Source organism: Mytilus edulis, chromosome 4 (assembly GCF_963676685.1).
Source record: "Mytilus edulis chromosome 4, xbMytEdul2.2, whole genome shotgun sequence".
Taxonomy (NCBI): Eukaryota; Metazoa; Mollusca; class Bivalvia; order Mytilida; family Mytilidae; genus Mytilus; species Mytilus edulis.
The window spans coordinates 86,625,052-86,640,737 of record NC_092347.1 but is presented as its reverse complement, the minus strand read 5'-3'; positions in this window follow the sequence as shown (position 1 = coordinate 86,640,737).

Sequence of the window (15,686 nt, the reverse complement as noted above, 5' to 3'; positions counted from 1 at the left end):
CAGATTTTTAGTACAGAAATAGTACCTATGCAAAAGTAGCTGTGTATAAACCGTAGTTATCACACACAAAAAGTTATAATTTTTAGAAGATATGCATTTTCATCATCCAACTTGAAAGGCTGTCGTCAAGTACTTTCAGTAAAAAATAGCTATTCGAACACACCTACTCTGTTTTTGTGATTCATTAGATAGTATTTCACTTGATCCATATATTTCATCATTTAGTACTGTGATTTTTTTATGTTATAAAGTCAACCTGTAGCTTTGATATATAAAAATGATAGAATCTGAAGCGAGACGATGTATGAAATATTTTTGCTTTGTACGATATACAAACAAAATATTCAACTAAAACACGCCATAACATAAAAAGGTGTACTCAATTTTCTCTTTTTGATACAATTATTACCCATTTTTTGGAATTTTTTTCTTGATTCACATAATGGAAGGGCAGACACGAAAATTACTGAACTAATAGATTAATATGGTTTCCGTCCGTAGTATTTTGTTTTTTTTAAATCGGAAGTTATGCATTTTCTACATCTAACTTGAAAGATACCCATGTCGCCGCCTTGATACAATGTATCTCGTTGTTCTGCTTTATTATGTACTAGATAAATTGAAAACTTATGCAAATGGTGTTTTTAAAATGAAACACTTCGTAATTGAGAAGAAAATCGTAATTTTATTTATTTCTATTAACTTTAAAATGTTTGTCAGTATAGTATACATTACAGTAAGCATTTGTCGCCTTCTCTAACAAAGAGCTTCGATTCTTTTGTTGTATTTCGACCAGGTTTCCGACTGTGCCTTTACTGTAAATGTATTGATTCTAACTTTGTCCCAGTGGGTACAAATAATAATATGTTTTGTAAGTTTGTGTTTAATGATATTTGCACTTGCTTAAGAATTGAAATATCGAAGACGTCTTTTGTGGCTTTATTTGATTATAAAAGAGAGTCATAGATTGCTAACATTATTAGAAGAAAGCATGCTATTGTTGTAACAAAGTTGATAAAGAATATGCAAACAAATAATATCTAATGAGTACTATATTTCTTTTTATAAAATTCGATTCGGTCTCTTCTTAATCAATCTACTAGATTCAAAGAACGGTAAACTACTGTTTCGTTGAGATATAAGCCCAAGAGGACATTTGACTAGGAAACAATTTATATATTGCATGTTCCGGTTTGTAATTTATATATTATATACCCAGATAGTTTTGATTTCAGGTAAGTCGACATGGTAAGTATATACAATTAAACGGTTACATTATGGTATCAATTCGTAAAATAAGAAATATGAAGAGAAAACAAACAAACAAAAATTGTTATCTCGATATTGTTTTCTTAAAATCATATTTATATTTTTTCCAAAATTAAGGTCTCCATATGAATGGGAATATTACAATATTGATTATTTATGAAGCAAACATGATTATTCACGAATATTTAAATAAAGACAACAGTAGTATACCGCTGATCGAAAGTCAAAATCGATTGAGATTAAACACAAATCCGAGATACAAACTAAAAACGAGGGAAACGCGTCAACGATAAGAGAGAAACAACGAAACAACAAAAACATTTAGGTGAACAAAAACCAAATGACACAGATACACACACAGAAACGAACTATAAGATAAGAACTGCCATTTTCCTGACTTGGTTCAGGACATTTTAAGAAAAATGGTTAGTTGAACGAACCTTGTGTTGTGGGTAGCCAAACTTCGCACTCTTATGTCAATGTTAAATATAACATTAAATTGACACCAGTACATGGCGGGAATGCAGTACAAATAAATGTAAGAACATTCAGGACAGAGAAATAAACAAATAAATACTAAGTAATACAATAGTACATTTCGACATGTCGACCACAGAATAACATAGGTCAGCACACTAAATAGCACAACAGAAAGTTGAAATATGTATTGCGTTTTTTGAAAATTATTTGGTAAATCTATCAAGCAGAATGAAACCACAAATAAAAAATTAAACCGATCAAATGTTTAAAGGATTGAAAACACTGTCTTTTTTGGAGACAGATAATTAACTCGATAGCAATAGTTTTTTTAATAGTATAATCTGCAAAATATAAGGTTATCAATTCTTATTTATTCAATGAGACAAAGACAATTTGCATTTTAATCTGCGATCAAGAGTAATAAACGAAAGTTATATTTAATGATCAATTACATTTAAGGAACGATTCATGATCTTCGAAGGTTAGAAATGAGATTTAACATGTTTAATTAGCACCAGTTAAGAATCAAACCTTAGACATACATGATATGTTCTAACAATTCTTACTTAAATATATTATTTGAATAAATATATACTATAAATATGGGAGCTTAATTTGTCTTAAACATTCCAGATTTGAATTGTTCCCAGTGAAGAATGGCATGTGGACAATTGACTGCGATATTATTGTTTTGTATAGACTTCGTTAATATGTATCCAAAATGTACGCAGGCACCCCAAAGAGGTCAGTAAATATTAATAACGGTAGGTTTTTTTTTTTATTTATTTATGTGCAGGAAATTTATTGATCTTTTAGACTTCCTAAGTTGTACGTTTTGTTGCAACATAATGGCTTCAAAAACTGGTGGTGATCCAAACAAACATAACCAACTTTACTTCGGCCTTGTTTTGTTCATCATATAGAACAGATTCAATACAATTTAAAATAATTTTTAACAATGAACTCAGCAGTAAAGCATTTGACTTATGTCAAAATCGATATCCACATTCATGTAAATGTTACTATACAGAATAAGACCCTTCGATAAAATCACAGACCAGACAACTTTACTTGTATTGAACTCTTTAGACCACGAATACAGGTTACTAATGAGATGAAGCGGGGACTAAAGTTTGCTTGCTTGTAATTTCTCTAAATATTTCTTGAAATATTAGCTTTTTTATAATTTATTAATCTATAAAAGGACCATTTCGGAATTTTTTTTTATATATCATGTTAGTACCGAACATATTCAAATACGAGAATAAAAGTATATATATTTTTTTGTTGTGTTCTTATGACAATTTGAATGAGTGTATATTCGCATCACCAACTTAACATGCATAGTGGTAGACGCTTATATTTTCGTCTCACCTATACTTGCTTCTTTTTGATTTCATGGAATTCCCTTCGATTTTGGGTTTTTCCTTGATTTGTATCTGTGTATGAATTTATGTGATCTAAATATCGGTAAACTACTATAGCGTTTAATTTATGTAGTGACGTCGTGTTTGAAGTTTTTTTTTTTTTAATTTTAGATTCATACAATGATTTGATTGAATATACCCTGTACGAAATAGAGGTTTCTTGGAATCACGCTGCTCAAATTTGTGCATCCCAAGGAGCGCATCTCCTGACATTTAAGTCACAGGAAAAGTTTGATCTCATTCAAGAACTTCAAATCAAAGAGTTCAGACTATTCTCGTAAGTTTCAATGTAATTTAATAATAGACACCTAAGATGGTGCCCTGTTTATTTTCAAAACAATGATTTTACAGTTAAATTGGAATTAATATTTTCCTGTTTTGAGGAATGATTCAATTTAATTTCTTATAAAATTCGATATATTTTGTTATCATAACCGACAGGATGTCATTCTTTTAAAAACAAATTAGCAAACTTACTAGATCGAACAAGATGGAACATTTGAAGTTCATTTTTCTTTTTTTCAAAACTGTAAACTGTTTTCTTTCTAAAAGTATTCACTAAGCAAAATAAGATGGTATGAAAAGACAAATAATCTGTATCATTAATGATTGTTGGTTTATTTTGGGGATAATTTTATATATTCTGTTGCATATGTATGAATTTATATCGTTGATTTCAAAAAGAGTAGCATTATGCCATACACTTTAAACAACTATGACTCATTCTCAATCTACTTTATCATATCTTCTAAGTAATCTCGTTCTACTGAATTCCTTACTTTTAGTCATGAACAATCTTACTGGTGACTTGAATAGAATTACTAGTAGAGCCAAAATTGTTCTAATAAGTGACTTAAAAAACTTATAAACAATCAAATGAATATTCAAACTCAGAAATAAACTGAAAATGCCATGGCAAAACCAAACCGATTACTAGTAACATAGAGACAACAATACATAGTGATATAACACAGAAAAGAATGAGCACTACATACCCACTCATAAACTTCAGGTGATCTCACATGCTCGAAAAGGGTAATCAAAATTTATGATATGCTTGTATACAAAGTACAAACCCTGTTATAAGTCTAGTTTGGTTGATTAAGCTGGGGTCACACATTCACGATTTTTACTGCCGTCCTTGACAGGACAATTCCCGATTAAAATTTATTAAAATTCTGATCAAGATCCTATGAATCGTGGATGGAAATTCAAACTTTAATTAAAATTTGTAAAAAAAAAAACTTTAATCACGACATCAATCAGATATTGTTCAGGAAGCGTCGATATTCAACCGTTTCAAAGCGAATTTATCCCGATAATACCGTTCTTAATCCGCTTCTAATCCGATTTGTATCTTTCGCCAGGTAAAATTCGACCGAGTCTGTCACGACTGCGTCCCGATTCTACCGAATGTAATTCGACAGAGATCAGATAGTGACAAGACAGTGAACCGACGCTGACGGAAGTTATCCATTTGAAAACTGTCGGCATACTCGGGATGATCAAGTACTGTCGGAACGTAATCCTATCGCGGTCCGCTCTATCGCATTGCAAACGGCTTTGTCTGGTCTCAGTCGTATTGTATTTTGTAATTGTCGGGACTCTGACGTGGGTATGATTGACGAATTTAGAATTAATAACGGGACTGTTTCGGAACGGTTTCGGCAAAAACGGTTCGCAATCGACAAGATCTGGATGCAATCTGGACTCAATCGGCAGAAAAAAAGCAATGAAAAATTTCTCCAGATCATTCCCGTTCCACAGGACACTGTCCCGAATACACAGAACATTGTTAGGAATTCGATCCGATACAGCAGAATCTGTCACGACATAGGCACGATTGTAATCCGACTAGACAAAATCGACTGAGTTTCCCCGAATGTTACGGGACGCACCTAACTGTCGGGGTGCTTTGCCGAACTATTAGGACCCTTCACGACCAGTAAGAATCTGTTACGAACTAAAACGACTGCGTTAAAACAATAATAGGACATTCCAGATAATTGAGGATATCAATCAGACTTTTTCACTTTTCGTGTTGTATCGCTGTCTGATCTCAAACGGGAGCAATAATCGGCAATGTGTGAACCCCGCATTACATTCGAACAAAAGAGAACGGGGTGTGCTCATCTAGTACGTTTTGCCTCTTTAGTTCGGTGAAGACTAAGCATTACATTTAGTCGGTCGGAAGAAAGTTAACTCGGCGTTCACTAGCGCGATTTTTGAGTTAAACCCTATGCTAAAACTCAAAATTTCCGAACCACAGAAATTATTATAAATTTAAAAGCGAGAAAACAGGCGCGTCGTCTATTTTTGTCACGGCCGTTTAGTACTAACTAAACGGAAACAAAGAAAAAGCGTGTTTACAATTCCTAATGTTGACCGCGTTAACATAATTATAGTAAAGCACGTTACTAGAAACACAGGAATTGGATTGAACAAATGGAATGTCTTCATGCAGCGTTAACGTGCGGTTGCTTTTTGTAGTTCTTTCTGCGTTGAACTTCAACTGTACATCATACTTATCCGTGGCGCTTGAGTAGATCAAATTTTAAAAGTTGAAAGTCATCATTCAATTTTGAAGTGAGGCCTAGCAAATCTTTGGTTACATCTTCTGACATCAGACTCGGACTTCTCTTGAACTGAATTTTAATGTGCGTATTGTTATGCGTTTACTTTTCTACATTGGCTAGAGGTATAGGGGGAGGGTTGAGATCTCACAAACATGATTACCCCGCCGCATTTTTGCGCCTGTCCCAAGTCAGGAGCCTCTGGCCTTTGTTAGTCTTGTATTATTTTAATTTTAGTTTCTTGTGTACAATTTGGAAATTAGTATGGCGTTCATTATCACTGAACTAGTATATATTTGTTTAGGGGCCAGATGAAGGACGCCTCCGGGTGCGGGAATTTATCGCTACATTGAAGACCTGTTGGTGACCTTCTGCTGGTTTTTTTTTCTATGGTCGGGTTGTTGTCTCTTTTGGCACATTCCCCATTTCCATTCTCAATTTTATAAAAGGTTTTCTAAAAAAAACGAACTCCAAAGTTAATTAAAAACTCACAAAATCAAAAAAATTACTTTTCAAAACTACGGAACGAATGGAAAACAGCTATAAATCCCTGACATTATCTGAACATGTGCTGATCTGTTTAAAGTTCGATGTGATTGGTGCAATCAGTTTTCTAGTAAATGGAATCGTTCATGTAGTTTAATAAAATTAAATTATTTATGTTAGATTCCTTTTATTGTTCTTGAGAAATCCTTTGATATGAAAAAGAGACGAAAGAGAGAAATTCAAACTCATAGATCAAACATAAACTGACAACGCCATGGCTAAAAAAAATACAAACATACAAATAATAGTACACAATACACATAGAAAACTAAAGACTAAGCAACACGAACCCCACCAGAAAATTGGGGTGATCGCAGGTACTCGGGATCCGGTAGGGTAAGCAGATCCTGCTCCACATGTGGCATCCGTCGTATTACTCATGTTATTACAAACTCAATAAATAGTCTAATTCAGTAGGTCACATTTGTAAAAGGGGGACAGAAGTAACGCTTAGTTTTATCTGTAGAAATGCCAACAATTTGTTGAAAAACACGACTGATTTATTGTCACTTAAACTAGGTTTTGAAAATCATTTGATTGAATCAAAATGATTGGTTAATATAAAGTGATTTGTCCTTTCCTATATAATCGAGATTGTTTCAATCATTTGTATATTTAAAAAAAAAAGAAATTCTGGAGAACTCGTAAAGGATACTGTGGATTCATTACTATCCGTTCGTTACCTCGGCTTTCGAAGAAACAGGTTAACCATGAATTGAAATCTTCAATGAATTATAAATTTTATATAGGCTCTGTATGCGGGGACTGGCAAACCAACGAAATTAATTGTCAACAAAAATGAACGTTTTGTTTTCCTCAATCCTCAAAAATTGATACTTTCGAAAAAAAATCTGTTTGTATAGTTGAAATAAATTGTACCATTTTAGGTTTATCTTTTCAGATACCAAGACTATTGGATAGGATTAGCTGAACCATCAGAAGGCGAATTTGTCTGGGAAGACTGTACAAACATGAAATACAGCAGACATAATGGTGACAGTTACAAGAAAGGGGCACTGTGTTACCGAGTGAATCATCACACTCCTTACGTTTGGGAAAGTAAATCATGTAAAGACACGAATTACTTTGCATGTGAAAAAATAATATCAGGTAAATTGTATTGTCTTCTTGTGTCATTAAAGTGGTACCAAACACTTTCACTAAAATTTATTTGGCTCGTTTAATTTTCATAAAATTTGGTCAACAAAAATATAAAAAAATCAAAAGTTTTGAAGTAACCGTTTTGCACTGGTTATATAACAGTTTGACAAACACCAATTTTGATCATTGAGAAGCTTAATATTCCTTTTACAACACAACGTAATTAAAAGGTTTAGCTGACTTTACAGAGTTATCTCCCTGTAGTGTTAGGTACCACCTTAATTTTGTTTATAATTTCTAGATATAAAGTATGACTTTTAAGTCCTTTAATACAAACCTGAAACAAACTTTTCGAAGACAAGTTATAATGTATAATTGAACTTCAAAACAAACTGTGAAAATTGACGCAAATCAATATTTTCGCATTTTTCATTAGATATTTGCAAAACAATATACTTTGCCAAAATACGTTTCATACAAAGATGTTATCGATAAATTCGAATATGCTATTGTGTTTTCTATTGAACGTTTTGTCTTGATGTGTATTACCAACCTAGTAGTTATGATATGAAATATCGGTGATTAAGGTCATTTTCTACAAAATGTATGTATGCAAATTGTCAAATTTAATGAAAACTCCTTAGACTTGGATTCAATGCTCTCTAACGGCGTTTTATACTTGGCCTACACACTGTTATATTTTTGTGTGTTACAAATGATCTCAGGTATTGAAAATGCGTAGTTTTTTTTTTAATTCCAATGTCTAATGAATAAATGAACAACATTCATATCCCACTTAGATCTGTATCTATGTAGCAAAAGTTTCAGTATAATTACCATCCACTGCCAAATTCAAAATTACATGTTTTCAAAATGTATCTCATAAGGCACTTTCACGAATGACATTTTTTCATTGGAAAGTGTGTGATAGTGCCCTACATTTCCACACGAGAAGATTTTATTATCTGTCAATTATAGTTTTGCTTGTTACATCATAATACCGCAGTACCTAATATATGTCCTTTTTTATTTATTATTGATATTGGTAATCAAAATCTTTTATTGGAATGCTTTAATCATACATTTCTATCCCTTTTACTCACAATTTCCCTTTATCTTTCTATGCACTTATCACTTTATGTGAAGGTCATTTGTATTTTTGCAAAAAAAATGCAGATTTCTGTAGGAACATTTTTATGAAACATGAATATGAATTAAATGTAAATCGGGTAGAAAATTGTTACTGACAAACCATGGTAACATGGCGACAATAGTTGCTTCTTATTTCTATCAAAAAAGATATATGCATCAAAGTCATTTCAAAAAGATCTTTATTTGGCATTCGATTTCTATATTTTAAAGCCATAAACTATGGAATCCAACTGACCCATTTATTCATTGCAGGAGGATGTGATAATAGAACTTTTACCACCCTGAATGCAAGCATGCTCACATACAACATAAATACGCCTAACCAAAGCTGTCAAAAAGATTGTGCATCAAATTCATCTTGTTGGGCAGGAATAACTACAAATACAGGTCAATGTCTACTGATGGCATTTCAAACAGAAAATGAACCGCCATCAGGTGTAACCATGTTTCAGAAATCTTGTGTCAAAGGTATACTATTATCATGTTTATGTCATTACTTGACACATGCACAAAAAAATGGACAAAACAGTTATTTGTGATATAAGTACGTTATTGTTCTGTTTTAAGCCTCGGTCACACCTTACCGGATAGCTCGAACGGACGCCTAACGGATAACTTTTTTTTCGATCCGTTCATGTCTGTTAGACGTCCGTTCTTATCCGTTAGACGTCCGTCCATATCCGTTGCATGTCCGTTAAGCGTACGTTTTATCCGTCGACGTCCGTTCTATCCGGTGGAAACTTTTGAGCATGTTCAAAACTTTGAACGGATATCCAACGGATAAAATGTCCGTTGAACGTCCAAGTTAGATGTCCGTTTTGTACGGTACTCGTCCGAACTTCTACCGGACGTATAATGGATAAAACGGATGATGAACGGATTTGAAACGGATAAATGCTTATTGAAAATTTTGCGTCAGAAATGCCAATTATTGGTATGTCAGATTTTTAAAGGTTCATGAATTCTTATTATTCATAATCAATCTTATAGAGTAAGGGCAAGTCTTCACAATCAAGCAGCTCTTATTCAGGCCAGACACTGCCCTTTGGTGGCATTTTGAAGAACAAACCAAAACCAGTTACATAGAAACATTTAAATATTTATGCGATTTACATGTATTATTATTGAAACCTTTAATTTTTCCGTATATCTTGTTCATCTGTTTTATCCGGTACGCTTCCGTTTGGTGTCTGTTTTATGCGGTAAACGTCCGTTGGATGTACGTTCGACATCTGTTTTGTCCGGTACGTTTCCGTTTCTCGTACGTTGCATATCCGGTGTGTGTCCGTTATGCATTCGTTACACGTCCGTTTTATTCGGTCAGTTCATCAACAGACTCCCAACGGATAACAATTTTGTCAACGGACAACTTTTATTTTCATCCGTTAGGCGTCCGTTCGTGCTGTCCGGTAAGGTGTGACCGAGGCTTTAGAAATTGACTTCCTTCATCTGCTTTTTTGTAAACAAAAGGCCAACGTAAAACCAGAAAAATGTAATTGAAAACTCAAAACTGTTGTTTATCAAAAATAATGACGGAAATATGTTTCATCCGTCGTGAAACAAATAATAAAACTGTAGTATAAAGGCAACAGTAGTAATCTTGTCATTTATTTTCAGTGTGTCTTCAAGTAATGGGGTAGATTTCTTTTCTACAATTTATTCGATAGCACTCAAACTTAGGTTCCAACTCCCGTATGAAATGTTGTAATATATATATACATGTATATTCATATGAGTTTTATAGTTATATCAACTTGTGCTCATCTATTGCTCTTATAAGTTGGTTATCTTTGCTCGATACAAAAAGCGAAAACGGAAAATTTATTAACCAGATAACAACTCTACCAAAGTGCAGAAGACATCCCAAGGCTACCAATGTGTCTTTAACACAGCGAGAAAATTCTTCACCCGGAGACGGGCTTCAGTTGTCCCTTAAATGATTATATTTCTGTATTATTTAAAAAGACTAATTTTTGTTTTTTTTATATATGTTTCCATATTTTTTACCTTTGATTTGTTAATTTACCTTGGTTTCTCCCTTCTTTTTTTTTTTAGAAAACTCATACTTTAAGACAAGTGCAAATAACAAAAATAAATTCAATATATCATTCCTTTTTTTAGTTGAAACTGTGCCACCAGATGAGATACCAACGGTGACAAATCCAAACACCGATACGCAGCCATCTTTGAATTGTAATACCACAAACACAGAAATAAGTATGTTGTCAAAAGGTTAAGGACGAATTCATGAAAAGTCACTGTGCATATTCGAAATTCTTTTTTCAATTTAGTGTGTATAAACGGGTTAAAAATCAATAAGTTGTTGAGTTTCCGATTTGATTTTTTCCTCGGAGTTCAATATTTGTTGTTTTTTCACTTTTAATGAGATTTCAATACTGAAGAAACTACATAATTAACCGATTGACATTTGCACGGCACTTTTAGTTATTTAGAAACATCCGGTCTCATTTCATTCGGAGTTCTGGCGATTCCATATTTTGATTTTCTCTTAGTCTGTAGATTCTAGATTATAATAAAAAAAAAATGGACAAAACAGTTATTTGTGATATAAGTACGTTATTGTTTTGTTTTAAGCCTCGGTCACACCTTACCGGATAGCTCGAACGGACGCCTAACGGATAACTTTTTTTTCGATCCGTTCATGTCCGTTAGACGTCCGTTCTTATCCGTTAGACGTCCGTCCATATCCGTTGCATGTCCGTTAAGCGTACGTTTTATCCGTCGACGTCCGTTCTGTCCGGTGGAAACTTTTGAGCATGTTCAAAACTTTGAACGGATATCCAACGGATAAAATGTCCGTTGAACGTCCAAGTTAGGCGTCCGTTTTGTACGGTACTCGTCCGAACTTCTACCGGACGTATAATGGATAAAACGGATGATGAACGGATTTGAAACGGATAAATGCTTATTGAAAATTTTGCGTCAGAAATGCCAATTATTGGTATGTCAGATTTTTAAAGGTTCATGAATTCTTATTATTCATAATCAATCTTATAGAGTAAGGGCAAGTCTTCACAATCAAGCAGCTCTTATTCAGGCCAGACACTGCCCTTTGGTGGCATTTTGAAGAACAAACCAAAACCAGTTACATAGAAACATTTAAATATTTATGCGATTTACATGTATTATTATTGAAACCTTTAATTTTTCCGTATATCTTGTTCATCCGTTTTATCCGGTACGCTTCCGTTAGGTGTCTGTTTTATGCGGTAAACGTCCGTTGGATGTACGTTCGACATCTGTTTTGTCCGGTACGTTTCCGTTTCTCGTACGTTGCATATCCGGTGTGTGTCCGTTATGCATTCGTTACACGTCCGTTTTATTCGGTCAGTTCATCAACGGACTCCCAACGGATAACAATTTTGTCAACGGACAACTTTTATTTTCATCCGTTAGGCGTCCGTTCGTGCTGTCCGGTAAGGTGTGACCGAGGCTTTAGAAATTGACTTCCTTCATCTGCTTTTTTGTAAACAAAAGGCCAACGTAAAACCAGAAAAATGTAATTGAAAACTCAAAACTGTTGTTTATCAAAAATAATGACGGAAATATGTTTCATCCGTCGTGAAACAAATAATAAAACTGTAGTATAAAGGCAACAGTAGTAATCTTGTCATTTATTTTCAGTGTGTCTTCAAGTAATGGGGTAGATTTCTTTTCTACAATTTATTCGATAGCACTCAAACTTAGGTTCCAACTCCCGTATGAAATGTTGTAATATATATATACATGTATATTCATATGAGTTTTATAGTTATATCAACTTGTGCTCATCTATTGCTCTTATAAGTTGGTTATCTTTGCTCGATACAAAAAGCGAAAACGGAAAATTTATTAACCAGATAACAACTCTACCAAAGTGCAGAAGACATCCCAAGGCTACCAATGTGTCTTTAACACAGCGAGAAAATTCTTCACCCGGAGACGGGCTTCAGTTGTCCCTTAAATGATTATATTTCTGTATTATTTAAAAAGACTAATTTTTGTTTTTTTTATATATGTTTCCATATTTTTTACCTTTGATTTGTTAATTTACCTTGGTTTCTCCCTTCTTTTTTTTTTTAGAAAACTCATACTTTAAGACAAGTGCAAATAACAAAAATAAATTCAATATATCATGCCTTTTTTTAGTTGAAACTGTGCCACCAGATGAGATACCAACGGTGACAAATCCAAACACCGATACGCAGCCATCTTTGAATTGTAATACCACAAACACAGAAATAAGTATGTTGTCAAAAGGTTAAGGACGAATTCATGAAAAGTCACTGTGCATATTCGAAATTCTTTTTTCAATTTAGTGTGTATAAACGGGTTAAAAATCAATAAGTTGTTGAGTTTCCGATTTGATTTTTTCCTCGGAGTTCAATATTTGTTGTTTTTTTTTCACTTTTAATGAGATTTCAATACTGAAGAAACTACATTATTAACCGATTGACATTTGCACGGCACTTTTAGTTATTTAGAAACATCCGGTCTCATTTCATTCGGAGTTCTGGCGATTCCATATTTTGATTTTCTCTTAGTCTGTAGATTCTAGATTATAATAAAAAAAAAAATGGACAAAACAGTTATTTGTGATACAAGTACGTTATTGTTCTGTTTTAAGCATCGGTCACACCTTACCGGATAGCTCGAACGGACGCCTAACGGATAACTTTTTTTTCGATCCGTTCATGTCCGTTAGACGTCCGTTCTTATCCGTTAGACGTCCGTCCATATCCGTTGCATGTCCGTTAAGCGTACGTATTATCCGTCGACGTCCGTTCTATCCGGTGGAAACTTTTGAGCATGTTCAAAACTTTGAACGGATATCCAACGGATAAAATGTCCGTTGAACGTCCAAGTTAGGCGTCCGTTTTGTACGGTACTCGTCCGAACTTCTACCGGACGTATAATGGATAAAACGGATGATGAACGGATTTGAAACGGATAAATGCTTATTGAAAATTTTGCGTCAGAAATGCCAATTATTGGTGTGTCAGATTTTTAAAGGTTCATGAATTCTTATTATTCATAATCAATCTTATAGAGTAAGGGCAAGTCTTCACAATCAAGCAGCTCTTATTCAGGCCAGACACTGCCCTTTGGTGGCATTTTGAAGAACAAACCAAAACCAGTTACATAGAAACATTTAAATATTAATGCGATTTACATGTATTATTATTGAAACCTTTAATTTTTCCGTATATCTTGTTCATCCGTTTTATCCGGTACGCTTCCGTTTGGTGTCTGTTTTATGCGGTAAACGTCCGTTGGATGTACGTTCGACATCTGTTTTGTCCGGTACGTTTCCGTTTCTCGTACGTTGCATATCCGGTGTGTGTCCGTTATGCATTCGTTACACGTCCGTTTTATTCGGTCAGTTCATCAACGGACTCCCAACGGATAACAATTTTGTCAACGGACAACTTTTATTTTCATCCGTTAGGCGTCCGTTCGTGCTGTCCGGTAAGGTGTGACCGAGGCTTTAGAAATTGACTTCCTTCATCTGCTTTTTTGTAAACAAAAGGCCAACGTAAAACCAGAAAAATGTAATTGAAAACTCAAAACTGTTGTTTATCAAAAATAATGACGGAAATATGTTTCATCCGTCGTGAAACAAATAATTAAACTGTAGTATAAAGGCAACAGTAGTATACCGCTGTTTGAAATTCATAAATCGATTGAGAAAAAAAATCTAGGTTACAAACTAAAACTGAGGGAAACACATCAAATATAAGAGAACTACGACAAAGCATAAACACAACACTAAAAAGTAACACACACAAAAACGAACTATAAAATAACAATTGCCATTGCCTAGTATATGTATTCAGGATCTTCACATGGGAAATATGGACTTATTTTCCCTATTAGTGTTTGATATCTCCTGAGCCGTCGGGTGAAGAGAAAATAGGTCTCTGCAAAGGAATATGATATAAATAAGAAATGTGGTAGGAGTGCCAATGAGACAACTCTCCATTAAGTAATGATGTATAAAACGTTAACAATTAAAGGTTCAAGTACGCCCTTTAACATGAGCTCATATCCACTCTGAAGCCTGAATAAAACTTATATTATACTGGAGTGTCCATATTTGAACATTATCTACCTTTCTTATCTTCGTTTTCGTTTACAGGGAATACAGGTTAATATCCCCTGTTATGCTGACCAATCAATTTGCAGGATTAGCCGGAATATTTTACTCTTTAGATCATATTTATACAAAATCATGCTAAAATTGATAACAATTGATTCAATTGTAGTTCAACCTTCATCACATTATGATTCTCTGAATGAAACAGAAACTGTAAATATTACAGCAATAGTAACCAGTACCTCGGCAGCACATTTAACAACCTTGCCGTTAGATATCTTCAGCACGTTAATGACGATAACTGAAACGTATACATTAACAATATATGAAACAAAAACTATAGAGACTTGCTTCAATATATCAAATGTGTTCTTGTCGACCAATGATCCTTTACTTATAGAAGCTATGTCAAGCATGAAACAAGAACTATATGTCGATAAGAAAACGACGAGTGCTTACAAGAGAAGTAAAATAAGTGCGCCTGATAAACGAACTTCTTCTCGGGTTATTGGAGCGTGCGGTTTGATTATTCTAATTATACCTGTATCTTTAATTATTATTACTGATATACCAGCTGTCGTAAGACAGTTTAAAGTCACGCTTAACGCTTTTCGTAACAAACAATTTCAAAGTCGGAAAAGGAATAATTGAAAAGATAATAATTGGTACTAACATATACAAAAGAAGAATAAATATCACATGCCGCCCATTATCAGAAAGTAAGTTGTAAATACAACTATAGAACGATGGATAAATCAAAAGTCGAGAAACATAAACATTAAGCAACCGGTTTTGGACAATCAATTCAATTTAGAACAGAAGTCTCTTTTGTCATGTTATTGTCTCTTTGGAACACATCATTTCCGTCCTCAAGTTTATCTGCTTTGACAAAATGACTGAAAGGTCTCTTTTCAATTGATAGGGAATGGGGCACTTGTTCTTAATTTACTTTAGACTGATCAGTCAGATTTTTTTTACTATTATCAATATATACTTGTATCATGATGAATATGCTTTTAACATTTTTGGGGTTGAACATTT